The 14178-nt window shown below is 38.0% G+C and overlaps 1 protein-coding gene across 4 annotated transcripts in view; it reads right to left on the minus strand.

Moving 5' to 3' along the window:
* The window catches only part of LOC127452282 (leucine-rich repeat-containing protein 4B-like), a 74423-nt gene that overhangs the window by 40517 nt on the left and 19728 nt on the right, over positions 1–14178 (minus strand). Inside the window, exons 2-6 of one of the 4 annotated variants that reach the window (XM_051717629.1) lie at positions 12243–12300; positions 11706–11739; positions 11513–11570; positions 11009–11158; positions 5891–6182 (exon numbers count right to left, since the gene is read on the minus strand). The gene's annotated coding sequence lies outside the window, so the exon portion shown is untranslated. The remainder of the gene's footprint in view (positions 1–5890; positions 6183–11008; positions 11159–11512; positions 11571–11705; positions 11740–12242; positions 12301–14178) is intronic. The other 3 variants (XM_051717632.1, XM_051717630.1, XM_051717633.1) reach the window with 3 other exon arrangements.

Consider the following 14178-nt stretch of genomic DNA (forward strand, 5'->3'; position numbering starts at 1 on the left):
AGATCAGCAGTTACAGAAATACTCAAACCAGCCCTTCTGGCACCAACAATCAACCATGCAATTATCTAATCGGCCAATTGTGTGGCAGCAGAACAGTGCATAAAATCATTCAGATATGAGTTAGGAGCTTCAGTTAATGTTTACATCAACCATCAGAATGGGGAAAAAAATTTGCTCTCAGAGAATTGGACTGTGGCATGATTGTTGGTGCCAGATGGGCTGGTTTGAGTGTTTCCATAACTGCTGATCTCCTGGGATTTTCACAGACAACAGTCTCTAGAATTTACTCTGAATGGTGCCAAAAAACAAACAAACAAACAAAAAAACATCCAGTGAGCGGCAGTTCTGTGGATGGAAATGCCTTGTTGATGAGAGAGGTCAATAGAGAATGGCCAGACTGGTTCGAACTGGCAAAGTCTCCGGTCACTTAGATAATTGCTGTGTACAATTGTGGTGAGAAGAATAGCATCTCAGAATGCTATTTTGAGATAGTTGAGATGCTGGTTGGCGCTGTTTTGCCAGCACAAGGGGTACCTACACAATATTAGGCAGGTGGTTTTAATGTTATGGCTGATCGGTGTACATATACAGTATATAAACATGTTCAATCAGCGTTTCTTGAGTCATGGAATGTTTGTGCAGTCTAGTATGATTTTCAAACAAAGTCGAAGACTGACTTGATCACAAACCATTACTATAATGATGAGGTAAGCGTCCCTGAAGTGTTCAGGTGCAACTGCCTTGGTGGAGCAAGATATTATATTAGTATAAGCACTGTATAATGTAAATAATAAAATAATATAATAATACAATACACGTTAGGGCAGTCAATCAAGTAAAATATTCAATCACGATTAATTGTTTTTGGGTTTTTTTATAGTTAATGCATTGAAAAATTCAGTCTCTTTTAGTTGGTTTTAGCAATTTGTGTGAAGTATATGTGCATACATATAGAGTAAAGACACTGGACAGAAGTAGATTTCTGCAGCAGCACTCTTATCTTCTTACTTGCACAAAAAACTGCATCAAAACACAATGGGCATGTAAACAAAGACCACAATGCAAATCTGCAATAATTAAATAATATAACAACTTTTGCCACACTGCTGTTGGTCTGCAGTCCTCTGACGGTCTTCTCATTAACATTTAAACAAATGATAGTTTCCCTCGAAGGTGGTATTTCATTCTTGTTAAGCTTCAGTGATAATTTAATTCCACCATACAAAAACGGCAAATGTCTTTATGTTTGTGAAACGTCCCATCTGGTTTTGATTTATTAATAAATGAGCCGTTAAGAAGGTCTGTCTCCATCATTTAATGATAAACAAATGCACATCTAACTGTTGTGTGTGTGTGTGTGTTTATGTATTGACACCTGTCATGCTCAGTGACAAAGTAGAGGTACACTACGTAATTCTGGGCTCTCTGTCGACATATGTGGTTGAAACATAAAATTCCAATCTGATGGTTTCAGGTATACCCATGGTTGCCTGTGATCAGAGTGCACTTGACTAGCTACATCAAGAGTCACTAATAGTAAGAAGGAAGTCCTACAAGATGTACATCCAAAACATATTAAGTCAAAGCAAAGTAGCATATCTGCCGCCGGACGTTCTTTTCTTTCTTTACAGACATGACATACAGTGTATACGCACGAATGACAGAAGGCTGAACTCTCCTGCCAAATTGAGCCCAACAGCTCTAAATGTAAAACTATTATTGTAGGCTTACCATACTCACTTGGGGTGAGGCAAGAACACAATTTTAAACGGCTTTTTATGTACTGACTCAATAATGGTACCGTATTTTGTTCCTTTCTAACAAAACATTTAATGAGATGTCCTCTGTAGTGTACCTCTAAATCAAAGGTAAACTTTGTCTATCCAACTTTTAATGCTATATACTGTAGATCATATGGTATTTAGAGTACACAAGGTCAATAAAACCTGAAATTATATAATGATCAATCTTCATGGCTTTTTAAACTTTTTTAAACTTTCAGGCAAGGCTTTGTCAAGCCAACATCAAAATTTGTCTTGATGAATTTTCCTTTTATAGCTTACTCTACTGTTGCTGAGGCAATGCAAGCAAAAGTCTCAAAGTTTTTTCTCACTTGACTATCTCTGCAATACAGCTTTTGTGAAACAAAATGCCCCTAGGTTGTGAGACATATATACATGTGCTTCTGGCAAACAATTAATTGGCACTTTGGAGTGCTAAATGTGTTGATACACTTGATTCCTGTTTGGCTAGGAGAGGAGCAGAGCAGCAGCAATTAATCAGAATGTTTCTCAGCCATTTACAGAAGCATGTAAACAATCACACTGTTGCAGTGACACTGCAGCCTTAGCTCAGCTAGCTAATCACAGCCATCCATGTTTCCAGGAGCTTCTGTGAAAACGTACTTCAGCATTTTTGACCATCTCTCCCTCTCTCTCTCTCTCTCTCTCTCTCTCTAATTCCTGCTATTTCATGTGGCTTTGCAGACTAGAACCATGCAGACTTGGTATGTCTCGTTCAGTAGGGTGTGAAAATGTCCTCTTGTGAAATCAATACTTCTGGTCTGACTTACATATTGTATGTGTATTTGTGACTTTTTTTTTACTCTTTAAAAACATGGTTGTGTGTGTAATTTCTCTGCACTAGCGGCAACAAATGGAATCATAAAAATAATGTTTGTTTCTGAACAGAGATGTCCCAAACACTCCATTGTGGAGTCTCTTAAAGTGTAATAATCAGAATATGTTTCCCTGGCCTAAGCATGCAGTATGTCCTGTGTGACACCGTGACTAATACATAGATAGAATAACACAATCACAGACAAACATGATAAAAGTGCGTAGCAAAACTCACTGACAAACACCCCCAGATCCACATCCCTATGGAAACGCTGACATATACTGACTGATGGCTGTCTCCATGGATACCTGTTACCGTGGAGACAGACACCATGTCTCTCTCAGCGCAGCGCCATCAGAATAAAAGTGAGCGAGTAAAGCAGCAGGGAGGGAGGTATGGAGAGATTGACACGAACAGAGGAGAGCAAAGAAAAGCTGCGTTTGTCTGACAGCCGATGTTGCAGTGCTTTCTTTAGAGCTCTGTGTTTTTGCAAGTGGACATCTCTGCTGAAAAAAACAAACAAAAAAACAGAATAAACCAGCTTTAGAGGGTTTGCTGCTCTTTTTTGGTCTATCAGCATGGCCATGCTGGTCTGATTGTTAGTTTTAAAAGGTTTTGGGGCATTCTGTTTAAATATGTGAAGCAGAGACAGTTTAGCTGAGATGGACCACTTGTATTAAAATGAATTGGAGAAATTGGAACAGCCAATATGGCAGGTGTAGAAAAGGAAATCCTGCCTTACAGTTAAAAGAGCTAATAACGTTTTTTTTATATATTTATATATAGAGAGAGAGAGAGACATCACCTGTCAGTAAACTAGAGAATGTGCATGTGCATTAGCTTGATCAGCATAAAAACATAGCTTTTTGTGCATGGTCTGAGCTAAAGACGTACAGTGAATGATACCGTTGGTGTCAGATTTTACTGCTGATTTGGACATTTCAGCCTTTCCCTATTCAAGCAGATAGGTGCTGTACCTGTATGCCACTTGTATCCATAGAAAATAGCTTGGAGCGTTCCCAAGCTGGCCACCGAGTGGAATGACTTGGCTTGAAAAGGACTTTGGGTCAAGTAATTTTTATTTGTATAGCGCATTTCACAACACATATGTAAAAGCAGCTTTACAAAAAAAGATGCTGTAATGTCTGTAATCTTAAAGTCCTCATTAAGCAGTTTAAATGAAAAACGTGATGGAAAATCATGCTTTAAAAATTATTTGTAAATAACATATTATTATTTATATGAAGGCAGTGAAATTTTTCACAAGCATTTCAAAATCTGCTGATAGTGCTGGAGATTCTGGTGGATTCAGTGCTTAAAGGGATAGTTCACCCAAAAATGAAAATGATCTAATAATTTACTCACCCTCATGCCATCCTAGATGCATATGTCTTTCCTTCTTCTGCAGAACACAAACTAAGATTTTTAGAAGAATATCTCAGTTCTGTAGGTCCATACAATGCATGATTCCAGTGGATTAATCCATGTCTTCTGAAGCGATTTAACAGACCAAAATATAACTCCTTTTTCACTGTAAATCTTGCCATTGCGGTCTCTAGGCACGATCATGATTTCAAACTCTGTTGCACTTCCTAGTGCTTGAAGCATGCGCAGCATGCTCTATGAAGTGTAATGGAGCTTGAAATCATGTTCCCCAGGAAGACTGCTGATGTCAAGATTTACAGTGACAAAGGAGTTACATTTTGGTCTGTCCCATTTTGGTCCATTCGTATCGCTTCAGAAGATATGGATTAAACCACTGGAGTCATATGGATTACTTTTATGATGCCTTTATGTGCTTTTTGAAGATTCAAAGTTTTGGTCACCATTCACTTGCATTGTATTAACCTACAGAGGCTGAAATATTCTTCTAAAAATTCTGCAGAAATCAAAAATAATGATTGTTTTCAAACAGGTTTCCCAAAAATTCCTACCGCCTGTCACAAAATGGGGCGTTTAAGGAAGGACCCAAGCACAGATGGCATCAATGAGCTTTAATTAAATAAAACAGAAAAACATACAAAACCAACACTCTCTCGATGGAGAAAAGACAAAACAAAAACCAGAAGAAGTACTAAACTAACAGGGGAGGCAGACAGCACACACGAGCACAGGATGACAAGAGCGAACAAATGAAGTGAAACAATCCAGCACAGGACAGCATACACGAGGAGCTAATAAAGGGGAGAAATCAAACAGGTTAAACAGGGATAGGTGAAAACAATAAACTAATAATGAGGAGACCAGGAAGTGGGGTGTGACGCAAAACTGAGAGACACGTGGCAATACAGAAACTAAACAAAGCCACGCAACACCCAAATGACAAGAGCGCATATCGCCAGAGACAATGGCAACATGCGCTCATGCCAAACGACAGACAAGATGGGACATTTGTGCAAGGGTTTGGCCACATATAAACAGGCAACCAAGACCAAAGTGGCCGAACCCCAGCACAACATGACAACAAATCGTGACCCAGACGCGCAGCGCAAAGCGAGCGCAAAGCGAGCGCAACACGAAGCGTGCCCGAGGTCATGAGAAACAAACACAAAACAATTGACACAAGTGCATTCCGCAGGAATGACATAAGAGCAATGAACTCCTGCCAATAACCAACAATACAAGAGAATGCATGACAGTGCCAAAAAGGGCGAGCCATGCATTCTCACATAGACTAGACAAAAACACTAAACAAGGATGTCAGAGCTCAGCCACAAAGACAACAAAACACAATCAACATAAGTGGCTGAACTCTGACACCACCATCTGAACCGGCCCTGTCTCCCATTGTAATGACAAACATGTAGTACCTCCACAAAATGATGCCAATGGTTTGAGCCAGAAGTTGACATGTTTGGCCACTTAAACAAACAGCATAGAGCCACAGTGTTTACACTCAGGAGGTCAACCTACACTTGGTTTACTTACAGTTGTCTCTAAACATTAAACTGGTATAGGAAAGATTATTTTAACATAATAATTACACATTTTGCCTTTAATGACCCCATTAAATTACTTGACATGCCCACTTTTCTTTCATGTGTTGAGGTGTTTCCTACTGTAATATTTCCACCCCTCCCAAGCCATCACTCATCACTCTCTTTTCTCTCCAGACCCTCCTGAAACTCCTTATATTCCCTGGCACTTCTCACTCTCTTTCTGTCTACCTCCTTCTCCTTCAGTGTTCTCCTTCCATCCTTCTCTAACACACTGGGTGAAATGGAAGCACACCCTGAGAACCTGGGGTTGCTATAGTAACCTGCTCACTCACCATCTTGCTTGTCACCATCACATGAGCATTGGCTCCTGATGACCATGGCCCAACTCCAAGGCTATGTAGCTGGGATGGCTCCATCATTTGGCTCTGAGGACTCACAACCCCACCTGGGACTCCCTCTCTCCCTCTCTGTGCTGCCACTGCTACATAGGACTGTATCTATACAGGGAGAGATGACAAGGTCGACCAAATAATTAATGAACACACAAGTTACTTTAATAAATAAATGCACACACCTGAGTCAACCCTCAGTAGACTTGAAGCACCCACAGGATCCCTGAGCATACTGAGAGAGAGAGAGAGAGAGAGAGAGAGAGAGAGAGAGAGGTGAAGAACAGGACAGAAATGTTCGTGTAGGTGAAGAGATAAAGGCCAGTACATTTGCATGATGACACTGCATAATCATCCTAAACATGGAGCCAACGCTCTGATTTATTACACAAACAAAGCTGACATCACACCAAGGATACTTGCTAGTTTAATCTTTCTCTGGCTTTCTTTATTATGTGGATCTCTGGAATACTTGATTCTGATTGGTCAGTCAGGCATTCAACAGTCAAAGTAAGGAATCAATTTGCCTGGTTAACCTGGTCCAGTAAGCCTTTGCTGGTAAATATTGATACTACACTATCTGGTTGCAAAAAGCATGTTTCTCCATTGACACTTATTCAAAAGTAGCAATGTATTCTTCTGATGATGTTCTAGCAATAAACATGCATACAGTATAAATAGAAAATATTTCATTATAGGCAATTAGATGTTGTACCAGTGGCTGATTTTTTGTAGGCTTCTTAATGGAATAGTTCACCCAAAAATTAAAATTATGATCATTTACCTACCCTCATGCCATTCCAGATGTGTATGACTTTCTGTCTTCTGTTGAAAACAAACAAAGATGTTTAGAAGAATATTTCAGCACTGTGGGTCCATACAATGCATGTGAATGGTGATCAGACCTTTGAAGCTCCAAAATTCACAAAAAGGCAGCTTTAAAGTAATCCATATGACTCCATTGTATGGACCTACAGAGCTGAAATGTTCTTCTAAAAACCTTTGTTTGTGTTCTGCAAAAGAAAGAAAGTCATACACATCTGGAATGGCATGAGTGTGAGTACTTTTGGGTGAACTATTCCTTTAAAAGCATGAAATTGACATCTTGTGGGGCCATCAGCCAGTCAGAGTATTGTGGGGAGCAACTGCCATTAAGATAAATGGGAATAGCTGATAGCTTTCTCCAGGTATTTTAGACCTCCTGGGTTAAATATGTAAGGGATAATGTAGAGTCAGCCGGTCATTATTGCTAAATAAACCCTGACAGCGTGGTCAGGAACCCGATGCAAAACAGAGGGGTCTAGTATAACCCCAAAGGGGTTTATTTTGAGATAATGACCAGCTGACTGTAACTTATCCTACTTATTGCAGGGCTATATATCAAATAAATAATTCAATGGACATGGAATAATTATTTGAGTTGAAATTACGTTATTATGTGAGAAGAAAGAGACTGTAGAGTAGCAGCTGAATTCATCCTCCAATTTGCATCGGAGTTCTGTTGGTGTATATTACCATAATGACCATCTTACTGCTCATTGTCCAGCTTATTACATGACTACTTCCCAAATAAATAAATAATTGGTCATGAAATTTATTTGAATTAAAATTATTTTATTAGCTTACTTAGAGATCACAGAGTAAAACGAAAAGTAGGAAAGATGGATCGCAATACCAGGATAACTGGTGAAATATTACTTTTTCCCCAGATGTGATGATTATTCATACTATATATTTAACTGCTGGATGGAGCAGTTGACAAATCAGTATCAAGTATTCCTAAGAGCTGTGTAATAATTAGGGCTGAAACGATTAGTTGGTGTTATCGACAACATCGACAATAAAAAAACTGTTGAACAAAATGTTGTCGAATAGTCGTTTGATCTCATTTAACTCACTCTAAACCTTCCAAACTGCCTTAAGCCGCCTTTTCACTACATCCGACAAACGACATATGGTAGACCAGCAGTAATTAATTTCCAATGGAGAGTCGCACGGGGGCTGCATGAGGTTCAGACCGTCTCTTGTGCGACATTTTCGGATCCGATCTGAGCCTCGGCTACGTTAAAATATTTCAACTCGTGCGACTAGACCGTATGCGACTGCCTGAACGGAAGTGATGTATTCATGCAAAACTATCAGCACAAAGTGAGAAATATCAATAGATTTTTTTCCTGAACTTTTTTTTCTAAACGCGTGCTGCTTCTGTATTTTGACAATGAATAACGTAGAAGTCATAAATGATTGTTTACATTGCACATATATAAAAAAATAACAATAACAAAAAAAAAAAAAAAAAAAAAAAAGAAAACATTTGGAATTACAGTAAACGTGTGATTAAATGTGTACATGTATAATTTATTTCTGCACACACAAAACCTACATATTTAAAATCACATCTATGAATTTCTGATTCATAATAGCCGAATTAGGGTTGTTGTTGCTGTTAATTATCATAATATAAACTATAAAAACAGTACTAATGATACATGATATTATTAATAATAAATAATGAGTGAATATTAATCCTGAATTTTATTGAATTCATTCTTCAGCTTAACAAAATCACACACAATAATGTCATTATGAGGTAAACATTTGGTAGCTTCTCCTTCAATGAACAAAATCCATTGCGAGCAAAATGACAATTTATCACAACTGCCACTAGGGGGAGAATACGACAGTCATATGCAAATGTTGGAGACAGTGAAAAGGCGGCTTTACAGGTGATGTAGATCACAAAGTATGAGGGAATTATAGTACAAAAATACAAAATATGTAAATACAGAAGCAGTGTCGTCCTGACGTGAAACAAAGTGGAACCTTGCCTGGCGTTCCACTTGAGCAAAACTGCCAGAGCGTCTAAAAAGGTAACCCCCGGCGTTATATCTTAAATGCATCCTTTATTAAAATTCAAATAATAAGGAAGCAGTTGTGTAAATAAGCACAAACTCTGAAACTCGTATTTCTCTGTGTGGTCAGAGCCGCTTATATGAGTTGCATGAAAAACAGCGAGAAAATTTCAGACTTCTTCCGGCTGATAAACCCTCTCCTCTCACGCGGAGACGCTCGTCCCTTACGCCTGCTTGCTGCAGCTAGATTATAACATGATGGCTCGCAATGTAGTGAATCATATATACTGTATGTGTCACGGTGTGTATCTTATCATAAAGAAAATGGGCGATACGCAGCTCTATAAAGAAAAGAGTTTGTTTTTTTGTGAGTTAAAGATGGATCGAAGTTAACAAAAAGGTGAGAGTTTAGTCATAGCCCATTATGCAAAGCAAAAAAAAAAAAAAGGTTTTTGATTGGTCTTTTTTGTTTAGTTTTCCAGTATAAATATCTAAAACTCCTTACGTACATTTACTTTAGGTGCTATACTGCAGAAGAAAAAACTGTTATCGGAGAATGTTGAATATAATGTTTAACATATTTTAATATTTTAAAATATCTAAAAATCCTTAAAACAAGATATATTTAACTGAAAAGCAACATATAAGATATTAAGACATAATATTTTAAAGTATATTTTGTCTTTACTGCACTGGCAGAAGTATGAACAAGTGAAAAAATACACTTATACAAAATACACATATTCAAGATACATACTCTTAAAGCAAGTCTAAATATCTTATATGTTTCTTCTCAAGTAAACATATCTTGTTTTATGGATTTTCAGACTGGGGGCTTGGGTAGCTCAGCGAGTATTGACGCTGACTACCAAACCTGGAGTCACAAGTTCAAATCCAGGGCGTGCTGAGTGACTCCAGTCAGGCTTCCTAAGCAACCAATTGGCCCGGTTGCTAGGAAGGGTAGAGTCATGTTGGGTTAACCTCCTCGTGGTCGCTATAATGTGGTTCTTGCTCTCAGTGGGGCATGTGGTGAGTTGTGCATGGTTGCCACTGAGAATAGCATGAAGCATCCACACGTGCTAGGTCGCCACGGTAACGTGCTCAACAAGCCACGTGATAAAATGCGTCTCAGACACGGAGGCAGCTGAGATTCGTCCTCCGCCACCATGAGGACTTAGAGCACAATGGGAATTGGGCATTCCATATTGGGGAGAAAAAAATGATTTTGTCCTCTTTATTGTTAGTAAGCACGTTTAATACAACCTTTTAAGTCGAGGCACAAGCTGAATAGTCGGTTAAGAGCTAATGATTAACCATTGCAATAATCACCGAATAATCATTCTAATAATCGTTAGATTAGTCGATTATCAAAATAATCATTAGTTGCAGCCCTAGTAATAATGTTGTATAAAAAAAAAAACACTAAACTGTATACTATTTGACAGTTGTCCCAGGCAACCGATTTCCTATATAGTTGTGCTATATTTATATCTCTTGTATGACTCAGCAGTCTCTTTCTTCTCACATAATTTCAAGTCAAATCAATGTTTTATAACCATTTATTAAAAAAATTGGTAAGTACACTGTAAAAAATTTCCTGTTCAAATTACAGTAACTTACTGGCAGCAGTTCGCCAGTAACTTACTGTAATTGGATTACAGTAATTTTACTGTAAAAGCATTTACAGTACCATCCATCTTACCGTAAATTGTAGTTACAGCAGTATACTGTTACAGAGTAAAATTTACAGTATTTTACTGTTTTCTGCACCAGTATTGTACTGTAATATAATTAATAGATACTGTTAAACTATAAAATGTACAGTAATTGGCCTGTCACTTTCTCCTGTTTATTTACAGGAATACAATATATACACATTATAGAACTGCAGTACTTTAACAATGCCAGTGAATATAGAAAAATGACAACAAAATGTGACTTCAGTAATTTTTATTGTACAATGGATCTTCAAAATGAAGTCAAATCATCAGTTATTTCATTGTATCATAATTAACTATATTCCCACTCCTTTCAGTTTCAATTAGAGCTTTAAATTACTGTAACACTTTTGCATGTCCACACTAATAATGAACCTCATTCACAGGTATGCAAGCATTTTCATTCTTGCACTAACATTTCAAATTTGTGCAAAGTTTCATTTTTAACACTCCTGAATAAATGCAGTCATTCACTTAAAAAACGTTCTTACATAAACTCTCCTGATCACAACATTCTCTCAAATTAACAAACTCCCTGATGGTTGGAGGAAGCAACACGAGGATTCAGGCTAGAGTTTCTTCGTTTTAATGTCTTGCCACTTCTGGAGCACCTGGAGTCTGGACTGATCCTCAAAATGAACCTTAGAAATAAATTATAAATAAATATTCTACGATACATGACCATTTGCTTTTCAACATTTCTCTCTAATGTCACTCCAAACTAATAAACTAATATGTATTTATAATATTTTATTCTGTTAATCACACAAAGTGAACATATAACTTCAGACATGCAATATGACACACAAGCTGCATGAAGGCACTGTCCACTGCCACTGTATTGATAAGATGGCTAGAGATATTTATTAAGATATCCCCTTTTGTCTTCAGCATAAGAAATTATGTTAATTATGACAATTTGTATATCACCTCTACTAATATAAAAAGCTTTTTAACAGATTTAAATATTATGGCATATTACTAGATGTGCTTACCTTTGACTTTGCTTTCAATAGACAGCATCCATTTATTTACTGGGCAGAACTGAATCCCCTGAAAAAAAAAAAAAATAGTTTTAATCCTGCTAAAGCATTCAAAAGTGTTGTCCTTAGTTATGTGTAAATGTGGGAGCTCTTCTCATAATGGTTAGTTCACCCAAAGATGAAAAACCTCTCATTAATTACTCACCCTCAAGCCATCCCAGATGTGTATGACTGTCTTTCTTCAACAGAACACAAACAAAGATTTATTTAAGAATATCTCATCTCTGTAGGACCATAAAATGCAAGTGAATGGATGCCAAATTTTTGATGCTCCAAAAAGCACATATAGTCATCAAACAAGTAATCCACACAACTCCGGTAGATTCATTAATGTCTTCTGGAGGGAAACGCTAGGTGTGTGTTAGATCAATATTTAAAACTTGTTTTTACTAAAAATGTTCGCTTCCGGCCAGCTGTGGTTTACACGTTTGATCAAAGTTCAAACTGCCTCTCGCGTGTCTTAAGCGCGAAAGCCTCCTCTGCATAGATATTCATACATACACTACTGGTCAAAAGTTTTGAAACACTTGACTGAAATGTTTCTCATGATCTTAAAAAATCTTTTGATCTGAAGTCGTATGCTTAAATGTTTGAAATTAGTTTTGTAGACAAAAATATAATTGTGCCACCATATTCATTTATTTCATTATATAACTAAAATTAAATTTTAAAAAGTACTTACATCTGCAAAAAAGAACAGTGAATCATCCTTTTCTTTCAAGCAAGTCATCAAATGGTATCTGGAAAAACAGTGAAAAGCTCAGGCCTCTGCACAGATAGATTTCTAGTAGAACATTTATGATTTCTTCTGTGATGAAAGGAATGACCTCAGTCAAAAATAATTATTTTTACAGTTACTATTTAGACATTCAAATTCATGTTCTTCAAACACCATCTGCAAGCATTGTATTCTCTCTCTCTCTCTCTCTCTCTCTCTCTTCTGGAAAGCATATATGATTTTAAAAGGATGCAAACTTCAGGTTTTTGTGTATTGTCTGAATGCCAGTGCACATTCAGATATTAATTATGTCACATATGTACCGAAACACAGAAAGCCCGTAAAATTAGACCACGTCCACAATAATACATTTGCATTTTGAAAACGATTTCCATTACCACATAATTTGGAAAAACAATAGTGGTTACATTCGAAAGTTTTGGGCAGCTGACTCGTTGCCTAATCAGTTAATGGCTTAACTGACAGCGTGTTTTTTATTTAATTATTTTTATCCCCTTTTCTCCCAATTTGGAATGCCCAATTCCCACTACTTAGTAGGTCCTCGTAGTGGCGCGGTTACTCACCTCAATCCAGGTGGCGGAGGACAAGTCTCAGTTGCCTCCGCTTCTGAGACAGTCAGTCCATGCATCTTATCACGTGGCTCGTTGTGCATGACACCGCAGAGACTCACAGCACGGGAGGCTCATGCTACGCTCAGCGATCCACACACAAATTACCACGTGCCCTATTGAGAGCGAGAAAACCTAATCGCGACCTCGAGGGGGTTATCCTATGTGACTTTACCCTCCCTAGCAACCGGGCCAATTTGGTTGCTTAGGAGACCTGGCTGGAGTCACTCAGCATAACCGACAGCGTGTTTTAAATGAAGGGGACTTTCAAGGAATATGGTCTCAGAACAGTATGAAAAGTCAGCAACCAGGGGTCGGCAACCTATGGCAAGTGGAGGGGTAATCACTGGCACACCAGCAACGGTGAAAGAGTAGGCTATTTTATTTATATAAATTCCGCACCTGAATTCCAATCTATATCTTGATATAATCCTTCCTCACGTAGTGCGTTTTCATGAGCTGAATGGGAGGCTAAACTAAAAGTTAAAATTTGATGAGACTCGCGCTGCGCGTGCATGCCATTCGCACATCACGAGCCGGCAGCGCTTCACTTTCAGTTAATCGTGCGAGTAAGCTCGCCTGCTTTGCTCTGGTCAGTCTGCGTGGATGACAGCCTACATTCCGTGTTTCATTTGTTTCTTTTTGCTTTCAGAACAACACGTGATGTAACAAGGAAAACATCACAATTAATCCTTGAGATTTCCAACCCAGCATACAGGTACACCCTCCTTAAACCATGGTCACACTCAAAATTACATTAAACGATTAAAAGACAAAACATAAACCCACATAGTGGGATTCAAAAAACACACATGGCAAAATATAAATTATTCAAAATATAAATTAAACCTGGAAATAAAGTTTTAGGATTTTGCAGGTGTGATTCACCGAAAAGGGCTAAACAGCTGATTAGCTTGTGATGCGCGAATGGCTTGCACGTGCAGTGCGAGTCTTGTCACATTTTAACTTTTTGTATAGCCTCCCATTCAGCTCATGAAAACTCGCTGCATGATCATGCAGAAGGATTATATCAAGATGTAGATTAGATTTCATATAGAATAGCCTGATCCTCTCTGACTGTTGCTTGCGTGCTAGTGATTACCCCTCTGTGGCCATTTTTATTTTTGTCGGCACAGCCATTGACCAGGAAAATAAAAAATGGCATTTCATGTCAAAAAGGTTGATTTTTAGATTTTTTTTCACCGCTGTTGTTAACATACACTGGGATTCAGACATAGACTAGTACATGAAAACCTGAAGTTTGCCAAGTT

The sequence above is a fragment of the Myxocyprinus asiaticus genome, chromosome 14 (assembly GCF_019703515.2).
Source record: "Myxocyprinus asiaticus isolate MX2 ecotype Aquarium Trade chromosome 14, UBuf_Myxa_2, whole genome shotgun sequence".
Lineage (NCBI taxonomy): Eukaryota > Metazoa > Chordata > Actinopteri > Cypriniformes > Catostomidae > Myxocyprinus > Myxocyprinus asiaticus.